At 45.5% G+C, this 14636-nt stretch overlaps 1 protein-coding gene across 1 annotated transcript in view; it reads left to right on the forward strand.

Moving 5' to 3' along the window:
• The first annotated feature begins 417 nt into the window (after positions 1 to 417).
• TJP2 (tight junction protein 2) overlaps positions 418 to 14636 on the forward strand; it is a 124249-nt gene continuing 110030 nt past the window's right edge. Inside the window, exon 1 of the mRNA XM_061132782.1 lies at positions 418 to 436. The gene's annotated coding sequence lies outside the window, so the exon portion shown is untranslated. The remainder of the gene's footprint in view (positions 437 to 14636) is intronic.

The raw sequence follows: 14636 nt of genomic DNA on the forward strand, positions 1-14636 counted from the left end.
AGCTGCAAGAACCTGCGTTTCTCTCCCCCGGCTCGCACGCTTGGCACCCTTGGGGGCTCGAAGGAGACAGGCGACAGCCTCCGGCCACCCGAGTCCCCTCCGGGCCGGCGCTCTCTCCGGTCGCCGCCGCCCCAACCCCCCTGCCCCCACCCTGAATTTTTTTTTTTTTTTTCTTTCTCCCAAACCTCCAAACAGGAAATAGCTTGAGTCACAATAACACACGGGAGCGGCGGCCGAGGCCACTCGCACCCGCCCATTCCCCGGGCCGCCTCCAGTACTCCGGCTCGGCCAGGCGCCGCCGGCGACGCGCGGGGAGCGCAGGGGACATCGGCCCAGCTGTCGGCGTCGTGTCGGAGGCGCCCAAGCGCCGGCCAGAGCCGCCTTCACCCTGAGCCCGACCCCGACTGCGCCAATTTCGGCCGCCACCAGCTTCCAGGCGAGTACCCTCCTCCCTCTCCCTCCCGACCAGCGAGCGCCCGCGGGCGTCCCGGCACGGCCCTCCGCGGGGCTGGAGGAGAGCCGCCCCCAGCGCCGCAGCCCGCTCCCGCAGCGCCGGGACACCTTGCTCGGTCTCGACTTCGGCTGGGGAGGGCTTTGCGGGGTGCTGGGGGTGCTCTCTGGATTCATCGTGCGGGCGGAGGAGGGTGGGGAGCGCGAGTAAACGCGAGCTGAGGTCACCCCACGTCCCTGTAGATTCGGGGTATACTTTCTTGGACAGTAACTTTTTCCTCCCCTTTCTGGGGATGCTTAACTGACTTTTGCCTCCTCGCTCCCTCCAGGGGATGACAGTCACAGGGTTCTCCTGCGGAATCGTCTAGAAGCGGGGCGGCTACAGGTGCCTGCGCCCACTTTCTTTCTCCTACCTGGCCTGGAGTTCTCTCCTCCAAGGGACGGGAAATGTTTCACTTTCTGTTGAGCTTCTCTTTAACCAGATTAAAAGGGCCTCTGAGTTTGTGTTGCAGCGGTCAACCTTCGCAGCGTCCGGAGGAGGCTTTACGCGGGCCGCGGGAGGCGCGGGCTGGTTGAGAGTAGGTGGGGGCTGCCTGCGGAATCCCCGCCTCACACCTGAGAGCCCCGAGATGCTCGTTAGCCCGCGCAGCCCGGGAACCCCGAGCTCCCACCTCCGCAGAATTTTGGAGAATTGTTTTTTCCCACTTTCTGACCCATTTGTAAGGGAGGGGCCGAGTTCGTCAACGTGCTGGGCGTTGTCAGTCTTCCAGGGCTACATCGCAAGGTTCTTCTATAGGGAGCTCGGTCAGAATTGAGTTGGACATCTTTGTGTTGGAGAAAGGCCACTGAATTCCAGGCATTCTTCGAGGCTGAGCAGGGTGTTTTCAAGACTGTCCTGAAGTCGGCTTGAGGGCTTTCTGCGAAACTACCTCTCGTCAGCTCTCCCGATCGCCTGCGGCTGTTTTCTAGTCCCGGGGGTGGGTGCGGCTTCTTCGTGCGCTGGGTGCAGTGAGACCTTCCATCTGGTTTCTCAGCGCATTTTTACGAAGGTTGTGAACAACCCTCCGCGTTTCCCGGTGAGAGGACCGTGGTTCTAGAGCGGTTGGATTAATAGGATGGCTGCGTTACTTCAAGCGTTCTGGGGCCTTGCTGCTGTGAGTGTCGTCCACGGTCCAGCAACACCTGGGGGCATGTTGAAATATGGGATTTCAGAGCTACCTGGCCTGCTCAATCAAGGTCCTCAGGGGATCATTTGAGCATTATCGCTTGAGAAACACTGACAGAAGATTTGTTGGGCTGAAGTTTTTTTGTCCAGTTTAAAGAAGTAATTTACAGTATATTTCCCTACATTTCCATCCTGCCCTATATTTGAACCTTCATTTTTCCAGACCAGGACAAACACACTTAACAGCTTTATGGGCACAGCCCCTCCACCCAAGGGAGCTAGGCGCCTTAAGCAAGATTTGGACATGTGGTTAGTATACTAGCTATGTGTTTTTTGTTTCTAGATACTTTTATTATTATTGTGATAAAATACAACATAAAATTTGTCATTTTAATAATTTTTTTCTTCTTTTTTTTTTCACCACACTGTGTGATTTCCTGGTTCTTAGTTCCCTGACCAGGGATTGAACCCAGGCCCCAGGTGATGAAAGCCCAGAGTCCTCACCACCACCAGGAAATTCCTAACCGTTTCTAAGAGGACAATTCAGTGGCATTAACCATTGTCACCATGTTGTGCAACCATCACTGCTCTCTTTTTCCAGAACTTTTTCCTTGTCCCAAACAGAAACTCTGTACTTATTAAATAATACCCTCTTACCCCCTCTCCCCAGCCGCTGAGCTTCTGGCTACTGTTAATGACATTTTCTGTAGGGCACAGAGAAGGTTGAATAGCAATGTAGAGTAAAAGTAAAATCATGTTTACAGAATATGGATAAACATTTGGAAATTCCTGGGTTGCTGACCTGATGGACTTGGCACCGAAACTCCAGGTTTTTAAAATGCATGTACTCTCTTTGGAGGGAGACAACCTGAACCTATGAGGCCTTCCTTTTTGGTGTGACTGGAGCACTTCATTTAACTGGCTTTATTTTGGGTGTCCTGTTTATATTGAGCTTAGTTTTTTGTTTTTTAGTAGTGACTCAAACTCATTTTTGAAAGTAGTTGGAATAAACCTTAAGAAAAAGTATTGTTGCTTGGGGTATATATAGCAGGAGATCACAGCAGGACTTCAGAAAGATATGAAATGATTTTCTAAAAGACCCCAAACTATTTGGATTCTGCTTTAATGTTAAGTGAGTCTAATGGTCCAAGGACATTGTTTCTGGTTCTAAAAATGTTTGTATATAATTTGGGAAAGCTTTGTTGTTGTTTTAATTGAAGTATAGTTGATTTACAATGTTGTATTAGTTTCAGGTATATAGCAAAGTGATTCAGTTACATATATTCTTTTTCAGTTTTTTTTCTATTATAGGTTATTGCAAGATATTGAATATAGTTCACTGTGCTATACAGTAGGTCCTTTTTGTTTATTTTGTATACAGTAGTATATATCTGTTAATCCCAAACTCATAATTTATAGAGAAGCTTTGTAATAATGAATGTCATCCTCTTGCATCTGCTTAAAATGGTCCAGGTTGAGATTTGAGGACATGCTTTTCAATGAGAACAAAAGTGTGAATTAGCAAACTAGTAAAAATGGTTTCATTCATGATCTAACAAAGACACTGTTATAGATGAAGAATGTGGTTCAGAATACGTAAGTGATCAGAGATATTGGGAAGATTTAATACTACACGGTCTAGACTTTGAAACAAATAAAAAGATGAGCCCAAACTGAAATAAATTCCAAAAGAGCAAAGAAATCAATAGCAAAGGATTTTCTCTATGGTACTACAAGACCTCTGATTAGTTAGATCATACTTGGCTTCATTTTAGGCATTAGGATAACTAGTCTAGCTCCCAGGAAAATCAAGTCATGAGCAATCTCCTTTTTGAGACCAGTCAGCAGTGCTACCTCTGCATATCAACCAGATGGTCTCTACATAGTACCCCAAGATGCTACACAGTGTGGAAAGAAAGGCACAGGATTCAGGTGCAGAAGAACTGATATTTACCCTGACCAACTGACAGCAGGAGTAAGCCTCATAAACTCGGAGCCACCATGTCCCTAAATATAAAATTAGGGAGACAGTTGTCTCTCTCTAAGATTATGTAGTAAGGACTCAAAAGGACCTTACTTATAAAAGTGCTTGTAAACTGTAAAATAATAAAAATTTCTTACCTTCATTTGGGAGAAATTTATAGTGCAAAAGAGACAGAAGGAGTCACATATTTGGGGTATCTAACACTTTTTAGTTAACTGAGTTTGTAATTTTCTTCTAGCTTCAAGGTCATGTTTTTTGTTTTTTTGGTTTTTTTTGGCCATGCTGTGAAGCTTGTGGGATCTTAGTTCTCCAAGACAGGGATTGAACCCACACCCTTTGCAGTGAAGCACAGCATCTTAACCATTGAATCACCAGGGAAGTCCTCCTCTAGGTCATTTTTTAAAAAACAGTTTTATTGAGATGTAGTTCATATACCATACAATTCACCACTAAAGTGTACAATTCATTGGTATTGAGTATATTCACAGAGTTGTGCAACCATCACCATAATCAATTTCAGAACATTTTTATATCCCTAAAACTAGTACTACTCCTTCCACCCCTTAGCTGACCCCTTCTAATCTCCTGCCTCCCCCAACCTAAATAACCATTAATCTACTTTCTGTCTATAGATTTGCCTATGCTGGACAGTCTATATAAATGGAATCATACAATATGTGGTTTTGTATTCTGACTTCTTTCATTTAGCATGTTTTCAAAATTTATCTACACAGAGCTTTCTTTTTATTGCCAAATAATGTTCTGTTGTAAGTGTATACCACATTTTGTTTATCCATTCGTCTGTTGTTGGACATTTGTGTTGTTTCTACTTTTTGCCTGTTATAAATAATGCTGCTCTGAACATTCATGTTTTTATGTGGACATATGTTTTCATTTTGGGGGGGTACATACCTGCAAGTGAAAAACATATGTTAATTCTATATTTAGCATTTTCAGGAACTGCCAGACTGTTTTCCAAAGTGACTGCACCATTTACGATCCCATCAGCAATGTGTGAGAGTTTCAGTTTCTCTAGATTTTTTTCCTTAGCCATCCTAGTTGGTGTGAAGTAGTTTTGATTCACACTCCTCTGATGGCCAGTGGTGCTAAACATCTTTTCATGAGCTTATTTATCAAGCCGTTCTTTTTTTTTTTCAAATCATTTTCTAAGGAAAACTAGATAGAGGAAGAGGAAAATCAGTTTTATTTAGATTCCCTAGTTTCAGTGGTCTAGGAAAATACTGAAAATGTAAATTACTTTGCTCTTCTCAAATTTATTTTGGTTTTGACTCATCTTTTTATTTGCCTTGAAGCCTAGTACCTATAGTACCTGATGTTCCAAAGGATTTGAGTGAAGAATTAATACATGGATTCTTGGAGGTGACGGGGAGTAAGTAGACAGGGACTTAGTATTGTATATGCCGATACAATGCCCCCTAAAAAATCATGCACCACTCAAATGTTAATAACGCACCAAAAAATAAATGTACTTGTGCTGATGGTGGACATTTTAAACACTTGAACTAAAATATTGTTTGATATTCTGTTGATTAACATCTGTGCATTCTACTTACTATATAAGAATATACAGCTCATATTCATATGTAGCTTTTATTAGGCTATCTTTTTAAAAATCTTTTAAAATTTTTATTCATTTTTTTTGTGTGTGTGTGGCTGTGTTGGGTTTTCATTGCTTGGCACATGTTTTCTGTAGTCACAGCGAGCAGGGGCTATTCTTTGTCGCGGTGTGTGGGCTTCTCGTTGCGGAGCAGAGGCTCCAGGCTCCGGGCTTCAGCACTTGTAGCTCACTGGCTCAGTGGTTGTGGTTCACAGGCTTAGTTGCATGTGGAATCTTACCAGACCAGGGATCAAACCCATTTCCCCTGCATTAGCAGACTATTGATTTTATTTTCATATACTCCGAGTAGGTTGATGGGTGTTTTGGCATGAGTTTGTACATTTCTGTTCTTTCTTTCCCAGGCTGCATGGCAGTGTGTTTTCTCTATAGCCATGTGGAGAATTATCTACATGGTCTACAGTTACAAATGGATCATGAATTTTTAAAATACCTGTAGGCATTTTAGAGGCCCACTATATTGATCATGGGTTGTATGTTTGGATCTTATATTATCGGTGAATGTAGAGAATGTAAGGGAAATAGAAAAATCAGCCAGATTTAGAAAATTACTTCCATTTGCTTATTCCTTAGAATAAGCAAATGGAAGTGTGTGGCTCAGTGGTCCTCACACACTGGCTGTATCTGAATCACCTGGAAGCTTGTTAAAACATACACTGCTGACCACCCCCAACTGCAAATTTGGTTCCTGAATTAGTCAGTCTGGAATGGGACCCTGATTATCTGCATCTCCAACAAGTACCCAGGAGAGGCTGATGCTGCTGGTCTGGGGGCCTCACTTAGAGATCCAGTGGGTTGGAGGCATTTGGAAATGGACTGGAATAAGAGTGAGGGAGGGGACAAGGCTAGCGGTGGGCTCCTGCATTCTGTGCATACAGGAACTGGATAGAGCTGAGGAGGTAGGTGTGACTCAGGAGGGGCATAGACAGGTGCTGGGAACTGGGACATAGGGATTAGTGGGGAGGGGTAGCTGGAAGAGAAGCCTCTGATATGGGGAAGGAGCCGGGAGAGAGTTCTGAGGAGACCAAGGCCAGAGAGGACCCCAACTCCATGGAAACAGGGGAGTGAGGACACACCTCATTGCTGCTTCCAGAAAGGCCAGTGTTACCAGGTAGTGGGATGGGCTACTTGGGGACAGAGCCAAGTGTGAACTTGCCTTCATAAGATAAGGGATCCCTGTAGGCCTTCAGGCAAAGTCCTGGAGTCATGACTGGCCCCTCCCCATCTTGCCTATTACTGTTAATCGTAGTCAGCCTAGAATCTGGGGAGCTTTGTAAGCCAGAGCAAGAGCCCTTTGTGCAAGGAGGAGCCATCAAGTTTTCGTTTTCCTCCTCTCATGCCTTTGCCAGCTCAGCTTAATGGCTTAAAATCTGTGCTACCAGGTGTCTAGTCTCCTTAGCATAACTTGGCATAAGCGGATTCTGAGAGTGGGTGCTGACAATCCATGTCATGAAGGTCAGGTTCGCTACAGAAAAGAAATCCGAGAAGGGAGGTAGCCCACTGGTGTTGGGTCCTGTGAAGTTAAAGCTGTGTCTCACCTTCCCTGTGATTTCGCAGACTTAAGACTAACATCTAATTTTATTTCATACTTTGCATGAAAGGAATCCTCATTGTATCTGAGGATATAAAGCATTTATCTTGGGCTTTGGAACGAGGCCAAAGCCTGCCACCAAAATATTCTGTGTTCCCATCTGGGAGCACCTGCCATCAGCAGAGGGAGAGGGTTTGGTATCCATGGGTGTGATCTCCGCCCAGCTCTGCATGTGGTGTGCTGCTGAGGTCAGACCTGGGCAGCTGACACTTACGTTAGACTCACCTTGGCGTCCTCCACCCCACTCAGCCGGTTGCACAATTTTACATTCCTACTTGGCCCCTGTGGGCCAAGGGTGTGTGATTCCGCTGGTTAATGGTCAGGACTAGACAAGAAGCATTTCTCAGTCTTGCTTCTGGGAGAGATGCTGTTTCAGGATCCCTAGGGTCACCTCCAGTTTCTATGATTTGCTAAGAGGACTCAAAGGCTCACCTCTATGGTTATTACTGTGAGAATACACACAGCAAAATCAGTAAATGGAAGAAGCCACTTGGATCAGAATCTCAGGAAACCAGGCACAGGCTTCCGAATGTCCTCTCCTAGGGGAGTCATATAGGCCATGATTAAGTCCAACAGACCACGCATATGAAATGTTGCCAACCAGGGAACTTCATTAGAGACTCAGTGCCCAGGATATTTGAGGAGGGGGGACTTATTATGTTGGCATCCTCTGCATAGCACATACCAAAAGTTCAGACTCCCAGAAGGGAAGCAGGTGTTTAACCTAAACCACATTGTTTATGCAAACCGTTTAGGGACAGTGAGCAACTGAAGTCCTGGGAATGGTGGTTGTTGTTGGTCGTTGTTCAGTTGTTAAGTCGTGTCTGACTCTTGGCAACCTCATGGACTGCAGCACTCCAGGCTCCTATGTCCTTATGGTGGAACCTTCCTTCAATGCAAGTTCCCAGATGCCAGCCACAGACCAACCTTGTCAGCGGGCCTCTTAAAAGGTGTTAACGCATTTGTGCATAGATGGGGATGGGGCTGGTGGCAGAAGCCCCTGCACAAGGTCAGGGCGGGGGAGGGGGGGGCGTGGGGGGTGGTTCCATCCATGTAGCTTCAGAGTCCAGTGCTGTAGGAGGTTTTTCTCCCTCTGACCAGAGTAGAAAAGGGCAGAAGTAAACTTGGGTTTTCCACTCAGATCTTGGCTTCAGGATAATGATACAGATTCCTTCACTTTCAAGGACAGAGAAGGGTGAGAGTGCATACTGGAAGAGAGTTCAAAGCCCTGTTCATGCCTGCATTCATTCTCTGCATGCATCATTAATGCCATACCCTGCCAGGCCCTGTGGCACATGCTAGGGGTGACTTCCCTGGTGGCTCAGACGGTAAAGCGTCTGCCTACAATGCGGAAGACCCGGGTTCAATCCCTGGGTTGGGAAGATCTCCTGGAGAAGGAAATGGCAACCCACTCCAGTATTCTTGCCTGGAAAATCCCATGGACGGAGGAACCTGGTAGGCTACAGTCCATGGGTTCGCAAAGAGTCGGAGACGACTGAGTGACTTCATGAACAAAACCTTGCCCTCATGAGATCCTAGAGGGAGACAAGTCAGTAAAGAGGGAATTCCATTTCATTGTGATAGGGACATACCAAGGGCCTCAGGTCACCTACACAGGCTCAGTGGGTGTCGGAAGATATGAATTTCGTAATCAGACCAACTTGGGTTGGAGTCACACCTCTAGTACTTATTACTAGTGTGGCCACGAGAGAGTTACCTAGTCATCTGGTGCCTGAGTTTCTTCATCTGAAAACAGAATTTACATCCACCTCTGAAAGTCATTGTGAGAATGAACTAAGGTAATGCATTTTTAAAACATTTTATTTATTTTTGTTTTTGACTGTGCTGGGTCTTCGTTGCTGTGTGGGCTTTTCTCTAGTGGTGCAAAGCAGGGCTTCTCTCTAGTTGCAGTGCTCGGGCTTCTCATTGCAGTGTCTTCTCTAGTAGAGCACAGGCTCTAGGGTGCATGGTTTCAATGTTTGCAACTCCCGGGCTCCCGAGCACAGGCTCAGTAGTTATGGGCATGGACTTAGCTGCTCCATGGCATGTGGAATTTTCCTGGACCAGGGATCAAACCTATGTCTTCTGAATTGGCAGGCAGCTTCTTTACCATTGAGCCACCAGGGAAGCCCAGGTGATGCATTTTAAGGGGAGCACTTATCTCAGTGGCAGACACAGTGAATGTGGTCACTAAGCCATGGTTTAGCCACATGTCGGCCAGGGGAAGGGTGTGTCGGCCAGAGTGGGTGGCATCTGCCATACTGGCTGTGTACAGAGCCTAAAGTCAGAAGACATCTCTAGCCCTGGGCTCATAGGTGCACCTTAGGCTGCCTTCTTGCCAGCTCGTCCTACCTACTGACCTGGGAACATTCTTTACTGTTTTGCTCTTCTGGCTCCTGGGAATATTTTTCCCTCTGCCTGGGATGTCTCAGCTCCTTCCATCAGCCTAAGGAATGTCTGCTCATATTTTGAGACCTAACTCAAGCACTTTCTCTGTGAAGACTTTCCCAAGCCAAGCCCCTCAAACAGGCTTATCCACTCTCTCCTGCCTCATCCCTGTTCCGTGGTCACTGTGACCCCTACTGCAGTGTGCTGGGTTACAGTTACTTGTTGCTCTGCTAGATTGGGTGGTTCCTGAGGGAAGGGATGGTTTCATATTATTTGTATGTACAGCATTACTCAGAATGTTAGATAGGGAGCAGCTCAGGGGTTGTCCAGGGAGTGAATGAATGAATGGAGTGTTGGGCTGGACCTAGAAATCCCAACAGGATATGGATACAATGTCAGCAAAATAGATGCCTTCAGAGCAGCTGACAGTCCAGAGGGGGAGATAGATAGTAAACAGGTATAATTAGAGAAGTAACACAAGGGAAGCAGAGTCTGGCCCAGCTGCAGGTGCAAGGGGAGCAGGAACAAGGAGAAAGGGGTGGTCCAAATGTTGATGCCCTGGGCAGTGTGATGTTGTCTGCTGGAGCTTGGGTGGTTGTTGGAGGCTGGAAGAACTGGTCAGGCAGGGAGCCACTCCCCAAGAGCCAGGAATCCTCCAGATGGGAATGGAGAGGTGGATCAAAGGTTACCAGCACCTCAGCTGCCAAGGGGCAGGAAATCTAAGTGGAAGGTTGAAGTGGTCCAAGTGGGAACATGGAAAACTGGGGTTGGGGAACACAGTGTTGATTGAAGAAGTGGCACCCAGGGACCTGAAAACCTGTCTGGGAATGGATCTCTGATCTTAGATACCACAGCCTGGGGGCGTTAAGCCACAGACATTTATTACTCACATTTCTGGAGGCTGGAAGTCTGAGATCTGGGTGCAGGCATGGTCCATTTCTGGGTGAGGACCACCTTCCTGGCTTGCAGAAGGAGACCTTCTACTGTGTGCTCACACGGCCTTTCTTACGTGCATGCGCACGAAGAGGCAGCCATCTCTGTCTCTTCTTCCTTATCCCATCATGAAGAACCCACCTTTGTAACCTAACCTAAACCTCACTTACCTTCCAGCTCCCCATCATGATCACCAGCATGCTAGGAATTAGGGCTTTGATTGATGCATTTTAAGAGGACACAAACATTTAATCCATAATAACCTGGGCCAATAAATATTTGCTGAGTAAATAATAATCATGGCTAGCACGTAGCACTTCAGATGGTTCAGACCCTAAGTGTTTTGCATGTATTTTTTAAGTTTAATTTTCACATAACTTTATTAGGCAGGCACCATTATTATCCCCTATTTACAGAGGAGGAAACTGAGGCCCTGGAGAGGTATGGAGGCTTGCCCAGGCTACACAGCTAATTAAATATGAAGCTGGGACACATACTGAGGCAGTCCGGTTCTCGAGAGCAAGATTTTAACCATTATACCCTGCTGCCTCTTAGTTAGGAAGTAAACTCTGATGTTGTTGGGTATCTGTCATACGCTGTCCTCAGGAGAGATGCTAGAGATACAAGGATGAATACGACATCTTATCTTCCTTCTAGGCCATCACAGAATGCTTAGAGAAACAGAGCTATGACTTTTGAAGTCAATGGAAATGTTCTTAGGCCAACAGAAACTTTGTTTCACCTTTCTTTTGTAACTACTACACAGGACCATTAGCAAAGGTAAGTGTTTTGCTATTTTAGAATGTATCTGGTGGCTGAAGTGCTCACAAAATTACATTTATTGTAGGGAATAGTGGGCTGACTCATCAAATTAGAATTGACTACTTTTACTACTGTTTCTAATGTAATGACAATAATTAAATGATGGTAATGCACATCCTAAAATTTATCATACTATCAAGATACAATTTGAGAAAGAGTAGGACCACTTATGTAAAAAAGCTTTTTAACTAAAAATAAATATAGATAATTTAGATATATTTTACAGGAAAATTTAAAACAAAGTGAATTAAAAACCTTGTGGTGTTTCAGGATCTTGACTATTAGGGAAGATCATGTACATGCAGAAGCTTAGTAAACCCAGGAGGTAATTCGGTTTTTTTGCCTGGATGGGGGTGTTCAGGGAAAAACCCAGTCCATAAGGAGGAGGATAAGGTGGACAGAGATCCCTAGGTGGGAAGCCAGCTTGGTGATGGTTGGGGTTGGGGGAGAGTGCTTCTTGGGAGGAAGAGAAGGAAGAGGATTTCTTCTTTATTTATTTATATCTTTTGTCTGTGTTGGGTCTTCACTGCTGTGCACGGGCTTTCTCTAATTGTGTCAAGTGGGGGCAACTCTTCGTTGCAGTGCTCCAGCTTCTAGGGCACATGTGCTCAGTAATTGTGGCATACCAGCTTAGTTGCTCCGAGGCATGTCGAATATTCCTGGATGATCGAACCCATGTCCCTTGCATTGGCAGGCAGATTCCTGTCCACTCCCCTGTGCCACCAGAGACATCCCTTTTAATTTAACTTAATTAATTAATTTACTTTTGGTTGTGTGTTGGTTGCTTTTGTGCGGCCTTTCTCTAGTTGCAGCAAGTGGGAGTACTCTTCCTCATGCTGGTGGGTTTCTTATTGCAGTCACTTCTCTTGTTCAGCAGCCCAGGCTCTCGGAGCATGGGCTTCAGTAGTTGCAGCATTCAGGCTCAGTAGTTGTGGCACATGGGGTTAGTTGCTCTATGGCATGTGGAATCTTCCTGGACCAGGGATCAAGCTCATATTCCCTGTACTGGCAGGTGGACTCGTATCCACCATGCCACCAGGGAAGTCGAAGAGGATGTCTTCTTGCCACAGACTCCACCTTTGGATCCAGTGGAAATAGCAGATTTGAGAGAGAGGAGGTGAGGGAAGGGGAAAGCCTGCAGCCAAGAAGGGGTTGGAGAGTAGGGCTGAGATATTCTCCTATCTCAGAGGAAGAGCACTTCTGCCAGGGATCAGGAAGAGATGTGCTGTCTGAATCCTCAGATGCACGCAGGTTACCCAGGAAGGCACTAGAGCAGAGTGGGAAAGAGTCAGACCTGGGCTTGAATGTTGCCTCTGCCACTTAGGAGCCGTGAGATCTAGGGCAGGTTTCTCCACTCTGAGCCTTCGTTTTCTCTTTGTAAAGGGGGTCAGTAATACTGCCTTCTCCCTGAATTGCTGTGGTTCGAGTTTCATTGCTTTTATGGTTTTTTGTCTCAAATCTGCACTCTTCTGTCTTGAGAAGAGGTTTTATCCAGCCTCCCATGCTCTCAGACCAACAACCATAAGCTTCTTCTGAAGGAATAGAATTTGGCTTTCAGAAGAAGATGGAGTCGTTGCAGCTTTTCTTCAAGTTCTCCTGCTCCTCATGGTCACAGCTCAGCTTGTCATTTGCTTCGGACCTTCCCTCCTCTTTCTCTGTCTTGACAGATCATAGCCCAACAAGCTGCATTTCTTTCTCATGATGGAGTTGCATCATCTCATTTCCTCTCTCGTGAGTGTTTGGGACTACACTTTCACTAGAGGTTTTCTCAAGCTGACATCACTAAGATGACCTGTTGGCTCTGTTTTTCTGTTCTCTTCCATAGCATTGGTGAGAATTGACTTTTTTCTCCATCTTGGGTGGTGAGATGCATGCTTGGTTTTGGAATTTTAGTCAGTTCCCTCCTGGATCTTCATGCCTGGTCATCAACATTGTTGACCTCCCCTGATTCCAACTTATTACCTTGTTCTCTTCTCCAAGAGAAGCTTATCTCTTTTAAAAAATGTTTTATTGAAATACAGTTGATTTACAATCTTGCATTTTATATATATATATGCTTTATATGTTTTTAAAATAATTTTTAAAATTATTAATTTGTTTTGTGCTGGGCTGGGTCTTTGTTGCTACATATGGACTTTCTGTAGTTGTGGCGAGTGGGGGCTACTCTTTGTTGTGATGCACAGGCTTTTCATTACAGTGCCTTCTCTTGTTGTGGAACACAAGCTCTAAGCACTCAGGCTTCAGTAGGTGTGGTGCATGGGCTTAGTTGCTCCATGGCATGTGGGATCTTTCTGAACCAGGGGATCAAACCTGTGTGCCCTGCATTGACAGGTGGATTCTTAACCTCTGGACCACCAGGGAAGTCCCAATATATAAGCTTTTAAAGATTCTCTTCCATTATAGGTTATTATAAGATACTGAGTATAGTTCCCTGTGCCATATAGTAGGTCCTTGTTGTTTATCTATTTTATATACTGTATAGTAGTGTGTATATGTTAATCCCAGACTCCTAATTTATCCCTCTCTTCCCCTGTCTTTCCCCTTTTTTAACCACAATTTTATTTTCTATGTCTGTGGGTAGAAGCTGATCTTGAGTGAGCTTCTCCTAGTCCCACCAGACACTTGATCTGACTTTGCAACACAAGCCTTAGAGTGTCATCTGGAGATCCCAAGTCTTTCTCAGTTGCTCATAATACTTTTACCTGAGATTTAACTTCTTCCTCTTGTATTTTGTTGGGTGCAGCTTCCAGAGAACAGATCATTCTCATGGTACCAGATGCTGGCTCATCTTGAACATGGAACATTTTTCTTTTCCCCGTTGATTTGCTGTAAAGCATATATGCTAGATCAAATCACAGGCTGAACATGTCCAGGCAACCCATTTCTTCTGGGCTTTTGTCTTTTTTATCTCACTTGATGAGAGCCCCCCCCCCCCAATTTTAGGCAGCATTACGGATTGAATTGTATCCCCCTCATTCATATGTTGAAATCCTCACTCCTAGCACCTCAAAACTGATCTTATTTGGAAATGAAGACTTAATTGAAGTAATCAAGTAAAATTGAGGTCATTTGGGTGGGCCCTAAGCTAGTATCACTTGTGTCCTTATAGGAAGAGGAAATTAGGACACAGACACATACAACACAAAGATGATATACAGACATAGGGAGAAGATGGCCATCTAGAAGTCAAGTAGACAGCTCTGCCTCAGGACCCTCAGAAAGAACCAATCCTCTCAACACTTTGATCTTGAACTTCCAGCCTCCAGACTGTAGATTTCTGTTATTATGGCACCAGTCTGTGGCCCTTTGTTACTCAGCCCTCGCAAACTAATGCAGTCAGAATGAGAAATTCTGCCTGGAACCGAGAGGTGTTAACACAGCAGCTGTACGTACACTCCACCATCTCCCACGGATGTCCCAGGAAAGTAGGATGGGGGAATCACATCATCAACTTCTTCTGCCTTGAACTCTGAAGTTTCTCCTGGGTTTGCCCAAAGTATCCTTGTGGGGCAGGATGACGCTCCTCCAGGGGCCCCACATTAAGGCTCTGAAGCCAATTTGGCCACAATACTGTGATCACTAAACAGGGCTCTGCTTGGAACCAAACCTGTGTCTGATGGCCAGGCAGTCCACCACTGGAGAGGACTGGGTCCAGACCTGGATCAGT

Source organism: Dama dama, chromosome 29 (genome assembly GCF_033118175.1).
Source record: "Dama dama isolate Ldn47 chromosome 29, ASM3311817v1, whole genome shotgun sequence".
NCBI lineage: Eukaryota > Metazoa > Chordata > Mammalia > Artiodactyla > Cervidae > Dama > Dama dama.